At 37.3% G+C, this 22393-nt stretch overlaps 1 long non-coding RNA gene across 1 annotated transcript in view; it reads left to right on the top strand.

The window, feature by feature from the left end:
- LOC114017120 (uncharacterized) overlaps positions 1 to 22393 on the top strand; it is a 117759-nt gene that overhangs the window by 56986 nt on the left and 38380 nt on the right. Inside the window, exon 2 of the long non-coding RNA XR_003561991.2 lies at positions 13919 to 14058. This is a non-coding gene — a long non-coding RNA (uncharacterized LOC114017120). The remainder of the gene's footprint in view (positions 1 to 13918; positions 14059 to 22393) is intronic.

The following is a 22393-nucleotide window of genomic DNA, read 5'->3' as shown; positions in this document are numbered from 1 at the left end:
TGCTTCATATTTTAATTAATTATCTAGCTATGTGAGAATCTTCCATTTCATAGTATTTTATCATTCTATCCTTTACAAAATTTGCTGAGATGCTTTTTTGAAGTTTTTGAAACCCAAGTGAGACAAAAAACAAATTGATTTTGCTTTACGATTTGCAATTGCCAAGGAAATGAAAAATTGGGCCAAACTTTGTCAGCCCATCAAAGAAATTGTATAACAAAATTTTCTGTAGCCAAAATCTTTTCTAAAATCTGGCTTGCCAAAATCATCTGATAATTAGGTCCTGGAAAAGAGATAGAAGCACCTAAAAGGAGACAATGAGAGAATTTGACAAGAACATAACCTCTCAAGACTTTATAATGAGAGTAGGGAGGTTGTCAAAGTCAATAATGAGTCAACAACTAATGAGTTGCTTAAAGAATGCTATGGAGGTCTTAATAAATTATTCTCAGCCAGTTAAAAGTATGTTTGAGGGCTAGTAAAATATTTTCACTGGAGTAAGCAAAGGCCAAAGTTACACTGATAAAAATAAATAAAAATAGACATGTGGGGATGTATAAAGGCAGTTGTTAAGTACAGAAGATGGACAGGGACTTGGCATTGGAAGGTAAAACAGAGTATGTGAAGGAAAATTAATAAGCCACTAGTAAATTTATTAGTGAATAAATGATTCTCCGGGAGGGCAATAAACTCTGCAACAAGGTAATTAAACATTCAGAGACACAACAAGAGTAATAATTTGAAGTATTTGGAATCAATTACAGAATTAAGCAGGTGATAATGAGGCAATTTAGGGAAAATAGAACTATAGACGCAAGAAACAGCTTATTCTGAGCAGACAGTTACTTATCCTGGAATCCAAGAGGAGTAAGACACCAGGTCTCTTGAGGTGGATATGGAATGAAGTCAATGTATGGAGCCCACACCCTTAATGTTGCACAGCTCTATAATGGGTAAGTCCCAGAAGAGGGCAGTGGTGCTCCATGGAGACCATAAAATGATGGTGGACAAGGGTTTTAATGACTCTGGTCTGGTGCCCTTTGTGAACAAGTACTTGCCTATGGAGGACTGAAGTCGGGCAACAGAGTGCTGCAGACTCATATTTGAACCTTGGTTCTCATGGAGGTGTAAGTCTTTCCTCTAGCACAGCAGTGAAAATATTTAAGCTTTCTGTGCTCCAACATGTCTTTATTGTTGGGGGTGGCGCTTTCTTTGAAATATGGTGAGCACTGAGCTTCCATACCACATCAGTGCTTATCTTATTTCTCCTTGTGCTTGTCTAAAAAGACTTGATATGAAATGACTTGCATCATTTGGCCTTTATGGGAGAAATGGTTCACTGAGATTCCTGGGGTCCCATTATAAGTTATAGCAGCTGTAATTTCAGCCACTTTATGGAGCAGTCCATTTCTGTCTGCTCCAGTTCCTAACGCTACCAGCCAGTCTGTAAAATGATCCTAATCTATTACATTTAAGTCATTTGAGTCATCTTTTTGAAGATTGTTGAGCGCAGAGATACCCATAAGGAAACAATGTAAGTTTTCCATATACCACATATGTTATATGTCTGGTGAAATGTACTGCACACATTTAAAAAAGTGACAGTATTACAAAACTGACAACTTTTCATGACCTTTTGTATTATAATGTATTTTAAACATATGGTAGAATTCTGTTCTTCTCATGGATGTGGCAGCTACAGTATGAATATTTCATTAATTGTATGCGCATGTGAAAAAAAAACCTTCAAGGAACAACAAATTCAAGAAAACACATTAGCCTTTTACATTTAAAGTGGGGAAATAGTTACTCATTAAATGTACTATAATGAATATTTACAGAGAAACAGTCTATTGAGAGACAAAGAACATCAAGAGGTAAACCGCTGAAACAAAAATTATCATGCACTGGCATTCTTTACTTTTTTTCTATGTTTTGCTATTAATTTTAGTGTGGCATGTTTTGTTACTTCTTTTCATCTCTATTTTTTATTCTTCTACTTCTTTGTATTGTTCCTTTATTTAAGATACAAGCCGTCTAAATCTTCTGTCTTAGCTACTTTGACGTTCACATCTATCAGTTGTTATACTCAATTAAAGTTTAGAGTAATTAAAGTCAGATGCTTATCATAACAATGTATTTTATGTGTATCATAGGGGATTCCCTCTATTTGACATGCAGTAAGAAAAAGTAAGAATACATACTCTCTTCTGTGTTGTGCAGAACCTACTTTTTAAATTTTGCTCTTCCAGCATCTTAAAACACCTTCCCCTCACCCGTCCCTTCTTCCCAGGCTCAGCTTCACTCCTGATTTCTCTCCCTGCTCCCCGTCAGCAGTGCAGGGGACAGGGCTGCAGTTAGTCCATCACACGCTGTCCCTGCCGCTCCTTCCCCCACAGGGACAGGACTCCTCACACCCTGCCCTGCCCCAACCTGGGGCCCTCCCATGGTAGACAGTCCTCCATGAACTTCTCCAGCATGGGTCCTTCCCAGGGGCTGCAGCCTTTCACGCCAGGGTCCCTCCCATGGGATGCAGCCCCCACCAGGCCCAGACGGTCCCCGGCCCTGCCAGGAGCCCTGCCCCAGCCCACGGGGCCACAGGCCCTGCTGGGGACTGCTCCAGCACGAGGTGCCCATGTTCCTTTGGGCAGCCCCTGCCCCAGCACGTGGTCCCCCATGGGCTGCAGGTGGGGGTCTGCTTCCCCATGGGCTCCCCAGGCTGGGGGCACAGCCTGCCTGGCTGAGGGCTTTGCACAGACTGTCAGGGAGCCTCTGCTCCAGTGCCTGGAGCTCCTCCTGCCTCCTGCCGTGGCCTGGGGTCTGTAGGACTGTTGCTCTCACATAATCTCACTCCTTTCTCCTGCTGTTGCAGATTTTTATTCCACCACCACCACCCCCCTAATATGATATCCCAGGGGTACTCACACTGTGGCCAATGGGCCCACCCTTGGCCAGTGATGGGTCAGGCTGGGAGCCGGCTGGCATGAGCTCCATCAGGCATGGGGGAGGCTTCTGGCTTCTCACTGAAGCCACCCCTGTAGACCCACTGCTGCCAAAACCTAGCCATACTAGCCCGATACATCATGTCACTGTCTTAGAATGAATATATCTATGGTTATTGTTAGTTAAATGTCAAGTTAAGAGTAACTATAACTTTATAGCTGTCATTGGGTTAAGGTACAGTATGCCTGGAGAGGACACAGATGGCTAGCTGAGGCTAACAACGAAGGCATGTGGACCAGTGGCTTTAAAGAGGCTCGTAGTTTTAATGAAGAAAAAAAAAAGTCCTGTTCTGCAGAGGCACGGCAGTGTCTTGAGACTCTAGTAAAATTCATGCTTAGGAGCATCACCCAAGACATGGGGAAATTTCTATCAGTGAAAGGGTGACTTCCCCTGAACTGTCCTTAACCACCATAGTGTTCCTATACCTTTCCATAGAAAGACTATTTGTTCAATTTAGAATGAAAGTGAAGTCCTCATTTATTACATCTATATTGATAAATATAAACACAGGTATATGCAAATAAATATGTATGTGCATGTGTGCATACACGTAAATATATAAAAATAGGGCTGTATAAGTAGTGATGCTGCCTTCCAGTACTCCTAGCAACCATGCTGATGGACTACACTAAAAGAACTGTGTCTCATTCTTACCCCTCTGCATACCTGTGCTTGGGTTTTGCTGGATTGTGAGGTGCCTCCACATGCTACTGCAGTAAATGTCACCTTTCCTGGTGGAATCAGTGGAAGGTCATTAGATGGTGAATGGTTATAGGGATGTAGCACCTAGTATAGAAGAGAATGAGGGAGCTGCCAGGGAAAGATAAGGCTAACAGGGAGGGATCTACTTGCTGAGTTCAAATAACATCACAAGTCCAGTTGGATTCAATCAGCAGAGAGGCTGTGTGCTTCTTTAGAGAAATCCAAAATTCAACTGGATAAGGGTGGGAGTCACTTGATCTTACTGAGATAGTAGGCCTGCTTTGGGGGGCTTACACTCAATGACTTACAGAGGTTCTTCAACCCCAATTCACACCGCAGTTCCATGTCTCTGTGATGTAATGTCCCAAGGCAAAATTTGGTGCCTGAAAGTGTGTGGATGGAAACGTGGGTAGACTGATGTAGACTTACAGAGAGCAAGATATAAAATATTCAAGTGTGGTGTTCACATCAGGTGGGTTTTCCTCCAAAGATAATAATAATAAAAAAAAGTGTAAAAACAAGTAGCAATTTCAAAGCTTAACAATACATTAACTGTTGATTACATAAAAAATCCCCATTATTTTTAGTCCAAGAGGTACAGTTATTGATTCCAGATGGTTTTTTTGCAAATTCTTAACACTTAAAACATTTAATGTACAAATAACACTTGACAGTCCACGTCTGGCTATAAAATGTCCAAAAAACCTGCAAACCTTAGTAGTAATTTCTCAGTGTTTACAAACAATGAAACTTTGAACCCTTTATATTTTTATGTTTGTTTTTCTACCTCTAGGGCCTGTAGCTTGTGTTCTTTTTCAGGAAACACCTGTCTTGTTTGGAAGTTCTAAAATAGAAGACATAAATTATACTCCTTGAAAACTTTTACTTCTTAAAAAGCATTTTACTTGTTTTAACTCCTGTAGTAGAGATGTATGTTACCTTTTATCTTGCCAGTTTGGTGCAGCTTTTCAAATGGCAAAATGACCTCTACTGCTGTAATTAGATGCAAATCACATTGATAATTCCTTTGGAATTTATTTTCTACTTGTAATTGAAATATAACTTCTGTTAGCTTTATGCTCTTTGCGAGTAGCCTTTCACTTCAGCTTCTGTGTTATGACACTTTTATTTTTGCAAGTTTCATTAGTTTTCCATTACTATTTTAATTGCTGTAGTATAGTAAGAGTGTGCCAGAGACTGTAGATGGATTCTGTTAAGCAGAGAAGACTTTTTAATAATGGTTGGCAATGACTATCTACATTTGAATTTACCACAAAATGCGTGTTTTCTGTACTATCTACATTTGAATTTACTACAAAATGTGTGTTTTCTGTAGAGAATATTTACAAAGTCTGGTTATTTCAATTATGCAAAATCTCCAGCTCTGTATTATTCAAGACTATTTTTTGAGAGGGTTTGGGTAATTTTTTCAATTCTTGTGATGAAAAATACTCGTTCTTGATGAAATATATTGATATATGCAGAAAGTGTATAAGAACTCAGACAACTGGATAGAGAACTGGAAAAGTTTGTAGAGAGCTTGTACAGTCGTGCATCTCTGAGAAGTACTTGGAAATCACACTCTGAAAGAAACAATAGATAAAAAAGTAATATCTGCAAGGTAGTCACAAAACTAACAGTGATGGGATAAGCATACGTATAACATAACCATGGTGTGAAAGAAAGATATAAATGTCCTGACCAAATATTGAGTAGATTTATATTACATAGAAAGAAGAAAGCCTTCACAATGAGTGTGATGAGACACTGGCCCAGGTTGCCCAGAGCAGCTGTGGGTGCCCCAAACCCTGGCAGTGCCCAAGGCCAGGTCGGATGGGGCTGGGAGCAACCTGGGTTTGTGGAAGGTGTCTCTGCCCATGGTGGAGGAGTTGGAACTAGATGGTCTTTGAGGTCCTTTCCAACCCAAACCATTCTGTGACTCCATGGTTCTATGGTTGCTGATTTGTTTACCCACAAAACATCATAGGGACTGGGAGGTTGCAAAAAAGTGTCACAGGTAAAACACCATAAGCACATAGGCTGAATGGCTGAGACTTTATATTTGTCACAGAGACTTTAAGGTGTCCTGGTTTTAGCTGAGATAGAGTTAATTTTCTTCATAGTGTGTTTTGGATTTGAGATGAGAATAATGTTGATAGCACACTGATGTTTCAGTTGTTGCCAAACAGTGCTTATACTGTCAGGTTTCTCATACTGCCCTGCTAGCGAGGAGGCTGGGGGTGCACAAGACACTGGGAGGGGACAGACAGGACAGCTGACCCAAACTGGCCAAAGGGATATTCCATACAATATGACATCATGCTAACCAATAAAACTGGGGGGAGCTGGCCAGGGGGCTATGGCCTGCAGCTCAGTGACTGGCTGGGCATCAGTCAGTGGGTGGTGAGCAATTACCTTGTGCATCACTTGTTTTGTATATTCTTTTATCACTATTATTATTTTCCCTTCCTTTTCTGTCCTATTAAACTGTCTTTATGTGAGCCCATAAGTTTTACCTTTTTTCTGATTCTCTCCCCCATCTCACTGAGGGGGACTGACAGAGGGACATAGTTTTCATTTCCTCAAGAGTAAAATAGAAAGATGTAAACAGGGAAGAGCTTTAAGGTGATTTTGGCCATAACATCCAATGCTTTCCATTCTGCAAGTACTTGTAAACATGGTTAATTTTGTGCATGCATTTGTTAGTAAATAAGCTGAGAATAAGCAACTTTGACACATCATAAAGTGAGGAGCTGTTTTCATCCATATACAGGTTCATAGTTGATACCTTCTCTGATTAATTTGCCCCTTTTGATCAGGCTTGTGTGTATGTGTGTCTTGATGTGTGTTTAAAATTAGTGTATTTCAGTATGTTTATTGTGTGAACCATATGTCTTAATCTGTTTTGAATATAAAAATAGATTCTTAAAAATATCTTTAATAACTATCTTGTAATTCTATTCTTATAAACGTTGGTGTTTAACAAGTCAAAAGTAAACTTTTAAGTTGACTGAGAAAAGATTAGGAAGCAGTTTTTTTCTCAGTTGGAGTTTCTCACTTTCAGAACCGGGTATTTAGAATGTCATCAGCTGGGGATGATGATACCTGAGGGCAGCTGAATTTAAGTTCTGTACAGAAAAGAGAAGAAGAAAGTATTAAAAAAACCTATTTCTCTCCCAATGACTAACCAGTTTTTCTAAAATAATTCTAAATTTAAGTGATTTCAATAGAATAGTGATTAAAACAATTAAGAAAACAAACCAGCTGACAAACAAATTGCTTTCAATGGCTTTCACAGGGAGACACTTTTGGCAGGGTATTGAGGAAAGCAGTATTTGGGGAAGCAGTTCAGGAAAATCCTCCTGGTCCTACTTAGAGACATTTGTCTTCCTTGATCTGAATGTTTAAATGTTTATCCCATCTGGCTTTCAGTTAGGGCACATCCCAGTACCTGTCAGCATAGGAGCCTTGGCTTCAGGGTGAAGTCTGAGTAACATGTGAGGGATACATATACACCCTGTAGAGCAGGAGTGACCACACAGTAACTAGCTTACTGTACGTTCACACCTAAACTTCCTTTAGACTAAATTTTGGTGCAAACTTGCTAGTTCATTGTTACCCCTTCCTCATTAAGGGTTACTAGTGAGTTTATTATGAACACCCACTCTATAATCCCTTCTGAGAATGTGCATGGGGCTCAAGCTATGCAGTGCTTTTGCTGGATCTTTGAAAAAGTGGTTTTGTCTCAATTTATCACCAATCCATTAAATACAAGGAACAACCATAACACTAAAATAGAAATTTCTAAGGCAAATTTCAATTTTGTGTGTGCAGTGCATACACATTGTTAAGATTTTAGAAATATGAATAATTTAGGCATGGAAACATGGGAAAGATGGGGAAAATAGAATCTTGCTCATTTGGCATCAAGAAGACAAATTATTAATTCAGCCATATCATCTAACTGTACCTTTACATATAATTTCTCTTCTATTTTCCAGTGCTTGGAGAGCCCAGGACATATGGTAATGCTTCTGAAGGGTTATAATTATCACAGAAAGGTCTGCAAAGACTTCTCGGTAAGCTAAGGTTGGACTAAAGATTAAACTAAAACAGAACTGTATACCTGAGAAGCTTAAGGCATTTCTATCGTTTCTGTTTCTATATAATGGAAGATAGTGGGCAGAATAAATGAAATACAACTGTTCTTTACTTTTTTATTTTCTTTAAGCAAAATACACATACTTTGTTTAAAATACTGAAATTTTAAACAAGTTCAAAAGGACACTGGTCTTGGGGTGTTTTGCCAATGTTTGTACTTTTGATAATGGTATAATTGAACAGATTGAGTGCAAGTCACCTATTCTTAGAAATAGTAGGGACATTTTATTTCTTGTTTCATTTATCATGACATTAATACTTGTGCTGTGTCTAACATCCTTTCTAAGACAGCATCCTGAAAACGTTTTTATCTTGTTTTAAAGATTTAATAATTTTTTAACATTTGAACAATGAATTATTGTTTCATGAATCAAAAGTGTCGTACAGTCTTCAAAAAGCACTAGACAGTTATAACATTTAAGGGCAGTTCATGATCAGTGAAATCCAGTCCCTGAAAGCAAATACACTATCAAACCACTGCTGTGGAGCTTAGAACCTCTGGAGAATGATTGAAGATCTTGGCAGGTGTCATTTACTATGTCATTTACCTTGAAGTTTCCCTGACTAGACGTCGTTACTTTACTAGCAAACTTCAGACTGTCAGGGTAGACAAATGTTCTGTCTCTCCGGTTCACTCAGCACATACATCCAAATTTATATTTGCCCCCTTGGGCAAAAGTCAGTGCTATTATCCATCTGTCCTGTATTTTCTCCTTGACCTCTCCACGATCACTTCCTGGTTCAATGGGATAGTTTAACTACCTGTGCAATTTTATTTTATCAGTCTTAGAGATCTTATGTGCACTTTCCAAATTCAGATAAGCAAGAAACTGGAATGAGGCCTAGTAGATGATAAAGAATTCTGCAGTTAATGGCAGGTCCTGCATGAAGCATAAAGGATTATTGTTTGAAATTTATATATGTCTTAATTCCAGAAATATATAGTTACATATAATGTATATAAAAATTCAATATATAGTTACACATAGCTGTATTCTTCAAGCAAATTGCCAGCATTTGCAAAAAAAAAAAAAAAAAAAAGAAAAAGAAGCTAACAGATGGTATGCTGCTCTTTGTTAAAGTCACACCAATTATGTAAGTCCTTTTACTCACAGTGTTACATTATTCTTTTTTTGAAGACCACAGGATAAAAAGCTATTGCTCATGTGAGACCTGCCCTTATTTCCTTTTGGTGTGCAGGACTTCAGTGAATCTGTTATGAACACCATTTCCTATTGAACTGTCATGACGAACTTGGAGAGATACCATCCAGGATGCAGGTGTTCAGGTCAAACGAGAGAGAAGGAAGTTCAAAGGCATTCCGTTCCACAATTCCCAATGCCGTAATGCCAGGACACTGTCACAGGAAGTCTCTGAAACACCCATGTGAGGGTGTGCTCACCCACTGAAATGCTCACGCATATTTCACAGCAGCTGAAAGTCAGAAAAATGAATGGATTTTATTCATTGGTAACTAAAAGACAACAATTTGTTCAGATGTATTGGGAAAGCATGCTCAATTGTACAAGAGTCTTATACTTTGTCTTCTACAAGATAGACATTAGCTTCATCATCCTATCTAGATTTTTCACTGTAAATTGCAATAAAAGGTGTTGTTCAATAAGCTTGTCTTCCTGGCTTATTTCTGATTGCATATAATACCTGGGAAACTCTTCAAACTGTGCATGTCCCTGTTGTTACCAAGAAAGCTAAAATTCTTTATGCTTTCCTCAGGGAAAGAGGGTTGGAATTAATTCTTCCCACCTCTCCTCCCTGGAGACATACGTAACTTGTGTGAGTTTAATGAAGTTTACTAAGATTTCTGTATATGTCATTAAGCAACTCTGTAAAACAATTACCATGTTGTTCTTCAGTGGTGTGTAGCTATCAGTCATACCCAAGCAAGCAGGCAGCTTCTCTGTTCACGTCGGCAGGTGATCTATACAAAGAAGGCATGCTTTATAGAATAGTTTGGACTGCAGTGTAATAGAGATGTAACGCATTGTTGAGATGTCAGTTTAAATAGAAGCCATTATGTCATCTAATAACAATTGCTATTTAGGCCGTAGGCACTGGTGCTAATATTAGCATGTGAGCAGTAGTAACTACATGTTGTATGTAGTAGAAAACAGAAAACATTAAAAGCAACAATAAAACAAAGTCCACGCAAATAAATAGCTGACGTCTAAGTAGGTCATCTTTTATAGATACTGAACCAAGAGGGAAGGTGGTGCCTACCTTGCCTAGTAAGATTTATTTAAAAAAAAACAAACAACAAAATGCAAAAGAACCCCTAAATATTTTTTAAACGACTGTGCTGCAAGATAGCAAGAAAAATAAGATTAAATCTTTAAATGTTGCAATACAGAGGTAAAATCACAGCGCTTTGCTGAAACTCTGTGGCTAGTACTGCTTCTGTGAGATAATCTTTTTCTGTGTGTGCATTATAATCAGCTGTGTGATTGTGTGTTTTATCTTCAGTTTCCAGAGCAGCATCTTAATGACCGCTGCCCAGGACTGCTGGCTTTCCCTAAATGTTCCCTGGAGTAACGTTTCACTTATAAGCATCATTTTAAATGTAGCCTTCTGTAGCACTGTTCTTGTGATCCTCAACCTCTGCAAAGAGGTTATGTTTTAAAAACATGTGGTGAATGCTGGCCACCTGTTAAGAGCTAATGATGCCAAAAGAAAGCCTGTTATATCAGGATATTTTCTTAGGGAATGTAATAAAAAAGACAGAAATCCTTCAAGCTGGAGCAGCGTTAAGGGTAACCTGTTTTGGACTCCGCCCTTATAAATGGTACTTCAAAGGTAGACATAATCCTCCTCAAAGAATTGGGTGAGGGTACGAACAGTGAGCTTCTGGCATGGTAATTGCAAACGTGAAATCTTTTGTGCAAGTTTTAGCTCCTATCTAGAAAGAAGATTGATTTAATCTTTCTTTTCCTCTAGAGAGTACTCGATTATAATAAAAAGATCTATAGACAGATTAAGATTAATCTGTTCAGTAATTGTGGGCCTGTCTTTTCTGGTACACTTGGCATACAACATTGTCAGCAAAACAGAATGGATGGTTTCCAAACCCACTTGAAAATTATGCCATTCTGGTGACAGAGATCTCTTTAAATGAACATAAAAGACAGACAGATTTAGATCTTCAGAATTAAATAAAGGGGTAAAATATACATAAGGATCAATATAAAGGTAAAAAAGCACTCCCATTTTCCTCTGTCTCTCCTGTCAAGATTAAACTGTCTTGGAAAGTATCAAATATATTTAGATATATTTAGATAACATCTAAATAAACCTGATGAAAATGCAGGATAAGATGGTTTTGGACATATTTGAATTTAAGTATGCAATCAGTAGATTTTAAAAGAAAAAAAAAGGCGTGGGGGTAGATAGAGTTACATATTGCTGAAGAAACTGGAGCCATAAGGTTATAACTTTGGCTTCAAAATGCATTTTTTCCGTGTTCCAGATGCCACTAGCAAAGTGGATAGTTTGGATCCACAGAGAAGAAAGGGTGTATTTGTGCCAACATATGTTTGACATCCTTTATTTTTGTTTGGCACCTAGGAGAACCAGTGCTTCTCAGGGGATTCAAAGTTAGGTGCCATTTTTGTAATTACCTACAGATGCATAAGTAGGATTATAGCAGACAAATGAAGAGCTTTTTTACATAACAAGGTGCACTTGTCTATATTTCTTCCTAATCAGTTACAGGGATTGCCATTGTTTTAAGCAGAAGTAGAAATTATAATGTCAGAAAATGTCTTGGCCAGTAACCCTATGCAAACTTTTTTTTTTCATAGTGATCAGCTAAATAACAACCGTGTATGTAAACGGTTCCTTTTCTTTCTTGAATTTGTCTGCATGTTGGATGCCTTATTCTTTTATTTGTGTTTGTACTGAGAAATAGTTTCTTCCATGACAGTTCAAGTGATGTTAGCAATGTAGTGAGGCGATTAGGTTATAAGTGACAAATGCTTCTCCTCAAAACTTCATGAATACTTCTGAAAATAAACATGAATATATAGCATATCTTAGCTCGTATAAAATAAATTTGGTGCAGAACTTTTCTTTCTTGAATGCCCTTCATTTTCATAAAGCCTGAGTGATTCTTCCAGCCTTGTTTTTATTTTGTTACCATCGTATTCAGTTTCAAACATGGAAAACAAAGACAATGCATATTACATTAGTAGAATATGTAGAAAATCAATCCTTTGAAGCTATGAGTGCTGTAAATGCTTTCAATGGAAATATAATCATAACCATAATTACTTGGTTTTGGAAGTAAAGAACAGTAGCATTTTAAAATTACTTTCTAAAATTACTCCTAGTGAAACAAAAGCAAAGCTCTATTATTAGAGAAACAACAAATAAACAGTATGATTACTATTTTTAGTCTAAAATGTGGTACTTGACTGCAATTGTATCTTGACTTCTGTAGCTTTCATTTTAGCTAAATGTCAATCATTAAAAGCTAAATGTCAATCATTAAATTAGAACCTGTAAAAAAGTTTTATACTGCAATATATTGAAAACTGAAGTGGTAAAAATATTTTTTCTAAAAAGTTGGTCTTTTATAAGAATCTTTCAATGAATCATCTTCTGATGTCTACCATATTTTTCAGCTAATCTCATTTCTCAAGTGACTTTCAAGAAGATGCTTTAAATGCCTCATTTCACTAAGTTTTACCTATTTTCTGTGGGTAAGAACTGTGTGTCTGAAAAGCTCTGTAGCCTCAGTGCACGAACTCAGGTGTTCGTTCTTCTCCTGAACCGTCACTGACAGAGGACGCGAGGAGGAGGCTGCGCTCCCGGTGCTCTGCAGTGGGTGTTGCCAAAAAAGGCAGCTCCAGCAGAGGGAACACTGAGTCCCATCTGACCAAAAAATCAGCATGTTTTGTCAAACTGCGTTTAGCAGGAATGCTATGCAAACATATATAATACAAATACAGTATGTAATACAGCAGGCAAATGTAACAACAAACCTGGAATTTTCAGCTAAAATGGATGTTGAATGCAAAATAGGTTTTACCAAAACATATAGCCCTTGACTTTGTCTACAAGGACAGAATCCTCCATTAAGTGCTGAATTGTTATGCAAGCAGTGTATTAAATTTTCCACTGAAGTTAGTGAAAACTGTTCTGTCTATTAAATGGAAATAGTAATTTAATAATGTAAATCTCTGTAAGAACAGCATCAATAACTCTGAATGAATTGGAAATTCTTGTCTCAGTCCAGGAAATGAGTGCTTCTGGGGTTAAGTGTTATTTTAAAATCAATAGACATACTATAAGATAGCAAGCAATCATCTGATACTAAATTCTAGTCTTACTGAGATGCTTCAGAGTGTCTAAATTTCATCGTAGTAGAACTGCTGTTCAACTAACATTTAAATAAGTAACTGTCACAAAGTGATTTCCAAAAATCCTCCTCTAAGTTGCCTATCTACATATGCTTACATATTTTCTGTAAGGCTGGTATTTTCCATAAGAGGAAAGACTGTAATGGATTCTAAAAGCATTAACTGTCTTCTAAAAGCATGTAATTGTCTCCATTTAATGTTTGGAACACTTAGGCATCTGCCTGATGATCCATGGACCAGACGTCCGAGTTTAATCCATTTCTGTGTTCAAAGGCTTAATACCTAACTTGCTAGGTCAATCCAGGAATATAAGCTGGGCCTTAGTACTGGCCTTTCAGCAGTTCCAGTTTTATCACGTGCATATGCTAATGACTGAACATTGCAGTGGAAAGGAATCTATAGCCATAGTAACTGTTCACAATTTCAACCATCTTGCATAAACAATCATCTCCCATAAGATATCTGGTTAGCCTTATTTTGTGCTGAAACTTAAAAAAAGAACATTTTTTCCACAATGTTCTATAACAAAGGAATGTGCGTTTTATTGCAGACATAATAAATCAGATCAGCATTTCTGTTGGGAAGTAATATTTCATGGGAACAGTAGCACAGAGACCTACAGTAAAGTTCAGCCTTGTAACTCTTTCTCTCATTGGTTTTTTTGTGTAACAAAACAGGTGTCATTGACATTTGGAGCCAACATTCATGCCCGAACAGCTACTTTCTAAACACATTTAACAAAAGACAAAAGCAGTCATTACTTTGGAGTTTCTTTTTTTATGGATTCATACCTTCTGGGGACAAGAGATAAATGAAGGTAAGATGAAACCTTTAGATGTTGTCTTCATTGGTGTTGACACTCTTCCTTGGGGGCTGACAGCTGCTAATGAATTCATTTTAAACATGACACACAACAAGAACAAAAATGTTTTGGTTTTGTTTCCTTCTTGAAGAAGAATAAGAATAGCAACTAGCATTGGTCATAATGGGAAAGCTAACCTGTACTGATTTGTGATCAAATAAAAACAATGAACGCATTCATGAAGAAATCATCACATTTTCCCAACAGATGAAACTAAGTTGGCTTGTTTAGTTGTATTCTGACATTCTACGCATTCATATATATATATATATACATATTTACCTTCATATATGCTGTAGCTATTAGCATGCCAGAAATACATCCAGAAGTTCAAATTCAGTGAACTGATTGACCAGAACTCAGGGATCTGTTGTCTTCTCTTCACCGGACAAAAGTACTTTTATTGTATTCTACCTTCCATCACTGAACTTCTGGCATGCTTTTTAGTATTTATATGAATTAAACTTCTCTTAACACTGCTTTGATAATGAGACTTTTACTTCTAATTTAAGGAAAACATTAATTAAGATTTTAGTTTTTCCACAGAATTTGAATTCTCTATTGAAAAGACAATGGTCCACATCCATAACTGGGTAGTCACTGAAATTCTTCTGCATTCATTTCAAATAAAAAGTAACTCAGTCTTATTTTGTGAATTAGTACAGTTTATCCTTGTCAGTTGAGTGTGATAGTTATCATAAATCTAAGGCCTGTCTGTGGCCCACTGGCTTATGCTTATTGATAACATCTGGTATGGTTAACTATACACTGTTAGCTAACTGAATGGCATATAATTATAATACATCCATGAAAAGATTTTTTTATGGTTTTCGATTGCATTAGCACAATACATGTAATGGCCAGTCCTGATTCCAGTCCTGTGTTCCTAAGTCTTTTCAGAAGACAAGCACAAATATAAATATTTCACTGAGTCAAAGAATATGGAAATACAAGGGTGATTTTTTTCAGCTGAATATGTATAAGTGTTTGAAACTAATTAATTTATACCACTTTCATGCATTATGAAATGAAAGTGTGCACAAAGCTCTTCCCACATGATTTGTGTACATAAAGATGCATGGAGCCTAATAAAGGCCATATACACCAAGTGTCCGCTAGAAAAGATCCTTGAACAGTAGAGGCAAGACTGGAGGGTAAGGTTAAGTGTGACAAAGAAGCAGCCTATGCCTTATCTGCAGAAAAAATTCAAGAGAACACAATGATGCTGTCTAGCCTTGACATACTTTGGAGAGTGGGGCAAAGCTCTGTAACACCACATGCCAGCCTGCTGGCTCCTGTGAGGGTGAATAAACCCAACTCTAGTTTTCATCACTTACATGTCAGTGATGTCATTCAAACGCGGTGAATAATTTATTTAAAGAGAAGACAGGCATGTAGATAGGATGTAATATGTTCTTCTGAAGGTGTGGTACACTCTACTAGAAAGTTTGCCTGCTACAGGTAAAATATTTTCTGAAATAAAGGTAAAGTTCTGTTGCGAAGAAATATGAGTCAGGTTATAAACAGCTGGAACTCAGAGGCAGGTAAGTACAGAAGACAGAGGCAGGTAAGTACAGAAGACCACTTTGCCTTTAGAAAACATACTTAGGCAGAAGTGTTTTCATGAATCTAGTGGAAAGAACATATGGGGCAAATATTCTCTGCTTATCCATTATTAACCTATCCATTGGTTAGGCAGAACTCAATTTAATTTACACCTTGGTAAACTGAGAACCAGCTTGTAAACTTCAACTATAGTAAGTATGTTTAAGTCTTCAAGACTTAATGGCAATTTAGATATATACTCAATTCCTTGACTGAGAGAATCAGCCTTGAGTCTTAATATAATCCTGACCAAAGCAGACAAACCAAGGAGGTATAACTTTGAAATAACATCAATAAAAGAGACATTAATATGTTAGCAATGGTTCAGTTTAAGAACAGTTGTAGTAGGGAGCTCAGGTGACCTAATAAAATGATAAAAATGGAAATGAAGCAGGGACCATAATTTTCCAAGGCAGCTATCAAAAAAACCCAGGGTTTATTATGGGTATAGACTTGCCTTGCATACTTAATTTTTTAGCATGTGGTCATATATTTTGTACAGACAAAATGTTACACTGAATTTCCTAAAAATATGTATATAAATAGAATAAATAGCAAATAAATAGGCAGAAACATAGAAATGTACTTAGTTAAGACATCAGCATAGAATAAAATTAGCTGCGTGTAATTCCGGATTGTTTTTGAAAATATTTAACTCGAAGGAATGAGCCTACATTCCTTGCCCTTTTCTATCAGGTGGGACTGCATTTGGGGCATAAAAACACACAGGATCAAAGTTTTCCCATATTAGTTTCCCCCTTGTGACACAATTTTTTTTTAAAAAAAAATATGTCTAATTTGACTTGCTACTCTTTGCTTTTTAATGAAATTCAGAAAGAAAAGAATGAGATAGCAATCTGAGTAGAATTAATTCTGCTGACAGAAATTTCTTACAATTTATTGAAATGTCTGTTGCTTTTTCCTGCAAAATGAATGCGCTCAACAAAGCATAAAACCATGTTTGCAAGGTTCCTACTCTTTTCTGAAACAAAATTTGCTTGTGGTCAGCTTGAACCTGTTATTTTGTGGACTCTGTATTACAAAAAAAAGTCCTCCCTCTTTCTAATATTCTGCTGTTGTTGTAGCAGATCCTGCTATAAATTTGATTCTCAAAGGTGCTGCTTAACACAAAAATGTTTCATAGGGACATTTTTTCCCCCAGGCTCCTTTTTGTCGAATGCAGTTTCTATGTGCAGATACTGATTTTTACAAGTCTATTATTTCCTTACTCTCTGCTCTGATCTATATCCAGTCTGCCTGCAACTTTTTGCCGTCATTGGAAGGTAGTCGCAATATTTTAAGCAAGCACGTTTGATGTAAAAAGCTGTGTGCTGGACTTGCACATTTGAAGGAGATTATTTTGTGCCTCTTTTTATTGCCAACAGAGATTTGAAGTAATAGCAGCCATTGTTAAAGAGAATGGAACATAAAATAAACTTTTATTGCTCTAGAAACAGTCTGTGTTTCTTACCTTTCCATAGTGATACATGAGACCGCTGCACGCTTTGGCAACGGATATCTTATAAAACATTTATTTTTTTTGAAAACATCAGGCAAGTATATGCCCTTTTGTACTTATATCTGCAAGAAAGTACCATACACACTTAAAATCTAAGCGGTTAAACAGCATTTAACTGTTTAAACCAGCAGTTCCATCCTTCTCTAAACTGCTATACTTGTCAGCTGTGGCAAAATTTACTGCTAGAGAAAAGTGTCCGGAGTCACATCTGTTGCTGTTAAGCTTTGTATAAATGAGATCACACCTCCTGATCTCTTCCTAGTGATAGTGCCAGCGCTTAACACATTGCTCAGAAGTTGGGACAGGACACAGAGTAAGTTTTTAAAGTTGCACAAGAAATACTATAACCTCTGGCTTTCTGGATGAAAAGTCATGGAAATGTAGATTGATCTTAGACACAGTTGTGTTGGGTGGAGGAGAAAAATGTGACTTCAAGTACATATAGGTATGGTTGGGAGCGACAGAACCTCAGCCCTACCCTTGTGCACTTTGGGAATGAGCCTGTTACTACTGAATAGATACAATGCAGAAAAATTACTCTTAAATTCTTGTCCTCAGCATGCAATATCAATTGTCTATTCATCTTCTTCCCTGCACTGTGTGCTTCAAAACCCAGGGCCTCAAGTCATACAAACTGTGCAAGACCAGTCAAGCAATGTCACTTATTCTCTGTGTGCTCTCTGCGAACTTCATACCTTCATCCGCTGCCATTGTCACTCCTCATGCTTTTTATTCCTTATGCATTGAGATTCAGATTTTGGAAAACAGCTGCTTTTGCTGTGAAAGGCCATTGTTCATGATGATTAAGACGTACACAGTGACATTTTTTAGACATATAAGAGACAGTCCTTCTCTCAAAGATCACACAGTCCAAGAGCTAAGAGGAAGGAAACCAGTAGTACATGGGAAGGCAGTAGTCATAGCAAACACAAGGTGGTGGTGGTTGTGGTTTTGGTTTTGTTTCTGTTTTTGTTTCTTTCTCTCTTTGCTTCTTTCTTTTCTTTCCTTTTTTTTTTTTTTTTTTTTTTTTTTTTTTTTTTTTTTTTTTTTTAAGCAGCCAGTAGTATGGGATGGCTGGGACAAGTTTGGCTACAAGATCAGGGAGAGGAATATATCATGCATAAAGCAAGCTGGTATTCAAAGGTCTTTTTGTGAACACCTGCAGCTGCTCTGCTGAGTTGAACCTCCAGCTAGCTTGTGACTGCTACTTCACCAGCTTTGCCAGCTTGTAATGGAGGGCTCAGTGTGTGATGCTGGGACTTCAGCTACCACAGGACGCCCTGCATGATCCTGGGCACACAGCACAAGAGAAGACACCCCTGTTGGACCCCATTTTTTCCCTCCCTCCCTGCCATTGCTATATACTCAATTTTCTATCTATACTGTGGAGGCTCTGTTTCTGGGTGGCTACTCCCTGCATTTCCTTTGATCTACCAGCCTAGGCTTTTATTTCCTTTTTTGAGTGCTTAATAAAAGGCAGAGGTTTACTTCTTACTGGAGAGAAACTGGAGGAGGGAAATGTGTCAGAAAATATCTGTGTGGCATTGGTCCTTTCCATGTTATAAATAGCACATATCCTTAGTGAAATAAAGCATTTACACCCTCGGAAGGAAATCTGATCACTCATGGATTAAAAAGGAGACATCTCCTAACCTTCCCAGAAAGTGGCTGATGGAAAAAATAAAAGTTTTGGGGGTGGAGATAAAAGTTCATTCTTAGGTTAGATTCCAAATGCTATGTAAGATCCTGAACCGCATTTGGCTTTTATGTTATAGCTGAGACTGTGTTCTTACTGCCTGTATAAATCTTTAATCATGAAGACCGTAATTTCCTCTTCCACACAGAACTTGTCATTAGTTGTTTTTAGTGCAGTGACTTGTGTGTTTAACATTGCATTTTTGTAGAACAGTGAGACTCACTGTGATCTCATTTAAACTGAGACACAAGTCAGAGATAATTCTAGTTAAATCAGTGCAAATATGACAATAAAAAACATGGATGAAAAAAGCCTGAGGTTTTTAATATTGAATATATGCACCTTCAGTAGTGTTACCAAATAAGAAATAACATGGATGACAGTAAAAAGGAGTACTTCGTGCTTATAACAGGGTTACAATTTAGATTTTCAGAATAGTTTATATAAATTTAATATAATTTCTGCTGGAGAAAGGCAAATTGCAAAAGGTCAGTGAGACAGAAACTTGTGTTCCTTGCCTAGAGGGTGTAGATTCTTGCTGCTAAACTGTTTATTCTTGTCTGGTTTGTGTATGTGATTTCTTTGTGATTTATTGCTGGTGAGAGGAAGCCTATATATATCAGAGAACAGTTTTGGTACCGTCATCCAAATGCATCTTTTGTGGTTTAACCAGATTAGTTTGGTCTTGCGTGAATGGTCAAGACAAGTTCAGGTTCATTTGCAATGTTATTTCTGACTTCATATGTGACTGTGGGCCTTTGTGCTGGTGTGTAATAGCAGGTAGAGATGATATTTATGTTTCATGGTTCACCATAGAGCTTATCAGCACTCAGTCTTAATGGACTTGCAGACCTTTCCCTCAGTAGATTGGAAGGACAACTCAACCTTCATTTCTTAAAGAAGAGGAAGGAGAAGCACCATCTTTCACATACATTTAGCAAGCAGTCCCAATATGCAGGTAAAGATAATACAGAAACAGGCTATAAAACCCTAACACTGTGTTATCTGGTGCTTTCTACAGCATACATTTGTGTAAATCTGAGGTAAACCTCCTACAGTCCCATTAAAGTCAAAGAAGACATGCAACAGGCAGAACTTGATTCCTTTGGCCTCTAGGCATTTATCTAGGGCTTAGATGAGCAGTCCTTTGGAGGTATTATCTCCACGGGCTGTGGAAGGGACCTAGGATGTCTAGCACACCCACACTTCAGCATTTAATTTTTTGGTACCTAAGATACAACGTGAGTTTCTTCCACTGTTTCTACTGCTGGCATAAAACTGTTGGGGTTTATTGCATCATCCTCATTCTTTGAATATTTGTCATTTTTACATTGTTATCACAACCTTTTCTTTCACTAACTGACATATGGAATTCTCCAGTAATGACCTGAATCTACAAGGAGACATGATAATTACGATTTGCTGCAATATTTCAGTGGAATATTGTCATTAAAAATTTCATGTTTAACAGGTTTTACTCAGTTTTACTTGCTGCTAATTTCAGTAGTCAGCAAAGGTTTTCTGTGTTCAAACCAAACCTGAAACACTCTCTTGACCTGCTTTTCATTGGAATCCAAGTGAAATTACAGACCACCAATTAAAAAATCATTTCAGTGTGCTGATTTATTTTGCTTTCTGCTTTTTTTGTGGTTTTGCACCCAGCTACAGGCTCAAACATGTGGTTTTGTAATTGCGATATGCTGGGAAAGTTCAGAGTGCTCATTGGCCTTTTAGTTTCTACTTCCACCTGTGTGCTCGTATGTCTAGCATTAATAAATTGAACTGCAAGTCACACCAAATAGCTGGCTTGAAGTTTACATCTACATTTTCTTTGAATTTGCACCATCTACGTCAAATCTGCTTTTCAATTACTAAGACCCATCAACAGATTATTACAAGAAGTGAAGAACTACCAGGCTTTGTCCTCTTAAACGGACGTTTACTCTTCAACCATATTTCTTTTCCCCTCATGTAAATTAGAAGCCCCTTAGAGCAGGATCCCATGACGTGTTTGTGTACTGGCTAGCATATTGAAGGCCTGCTTTTCATAAGGGCCTTTAAACTTCAGTTTAATAACAGTAATAAATAATCATAACTACTCTCCATATTTAATAGATTATCCTTGATTAACCAAGGGATGTTTATTCATCTACTTTTGAAAACAGAAATAGAGGAGGGCCAATGAGTCATGGGTCAGCATATGTGTCTGGAACGTGTGAGCCCAGAGTTTAGACGTATGCTTCAAATCAGAGATGAGAGTTGTGCACACTTCCATGGCATACAATAGATACCTTCTTCTTTCTTTCTCTAATCAGATATGAGACTGCAACATTCATGTGTATGCTTCTTTGTCGTTTTATTATCAATACCAACTATACTCATAAAAATGCAATTTAGCCTGCCCAGATGACTGTTTCTGCCTACTTCTCTTCCTTATTAATGTAAAATAATACAGTTTAGGAAAATTGAACGTTATTTTGTTTCAATATTCCAGAGTATGTGAGTCCTAAATCCAAACCACAGAGACTGCATAAATTCTATTTTAAAACAGTAAGATATATATTGGATAAAACATCTACATGCAGAATTTTATCCACAGTAGATAAAGTCTCTGGAAAATCAGTTTATCTGACCCATTTCCTTTCAAGCCTGCTTAGCCTAGATCTTAATAAAGACAGTTCTCACTACATATGGGCTGACCAATTTCTTAGTCCCTAGGTATTTTGTCATAAAATTCAGTTTTCCATCAACAAGCTTTAGAGTGCCCACCTGCTTTTCTGTCATCTTGAGAAAGTTGTCTTGGCTGAAGACTTTGGTCTTCGTAAACCCTCTTGCCACTGTTTGGTTTTAACTTTTGATTCTGAATCATTTTGTATAGCAGTGTTATTTGCTGGGTATTTTTTTCCTCTGTAAATATTCAATAAAAGTACTCTTCAAGGTTTTTTTAGTTCACAACTAATTATTTGCTCCTATTATTTTGCATTCTTTACTTGTGTCTCTGTCATGATTAGTGTCGTTATTTATAACAGCTTGATTTTATTAGACAGCAGTGCATTTTTTCTAAAAGAATGAATGAAGTCTTGCAGAAACCAAATCTACACTAACTTTGCAAAAAGATATAAAGAGGGTTCCTTTACGTTAAAGTACAGAAGTATTTTTAAAGGCCAGAGATCATACAATCTCTGTCATGATCACACGTGGTTATTGAACTGATGTTGTATAAAGTCTGTAGTTGGTCATCTTCTTTACTATTAAAGTACCTAGAAAAAAACTTTTCCAGGGAGATGTAGGTTACAATGGAAAATTTGACATAGAATTGAAAGTTTTAATTTTTTTTTTTTTTTTAAGAGAGAACAATGTTAGGTATGAGTAAAGGAAACTAAATCATCATGCAAAACTAGGACTCTAAATTGAGAACTTACAACAAGTAAAAACTTGCATACTGCATACGCACTTCAAGCAACCAAATT

This window comes from Falco cherrug, chromosome 5 (genome assembly GCF_023634085.1).
Source record: "Falco cherrug isolate bFalChe1 chromosome 5, bFalChe1.pri, whole genome shotgun sequence".
Classification (NCBI taxonomy): Eukaryota; Metazoa; Chordata; class Aves; order Falconiformes; family Falconidae; genus Falco; species Falco cherrug.
Note: the sequence above shows the minus strand (reverse complement) of the source record. Positions and strands in the feature narration are given on the sequence as shown.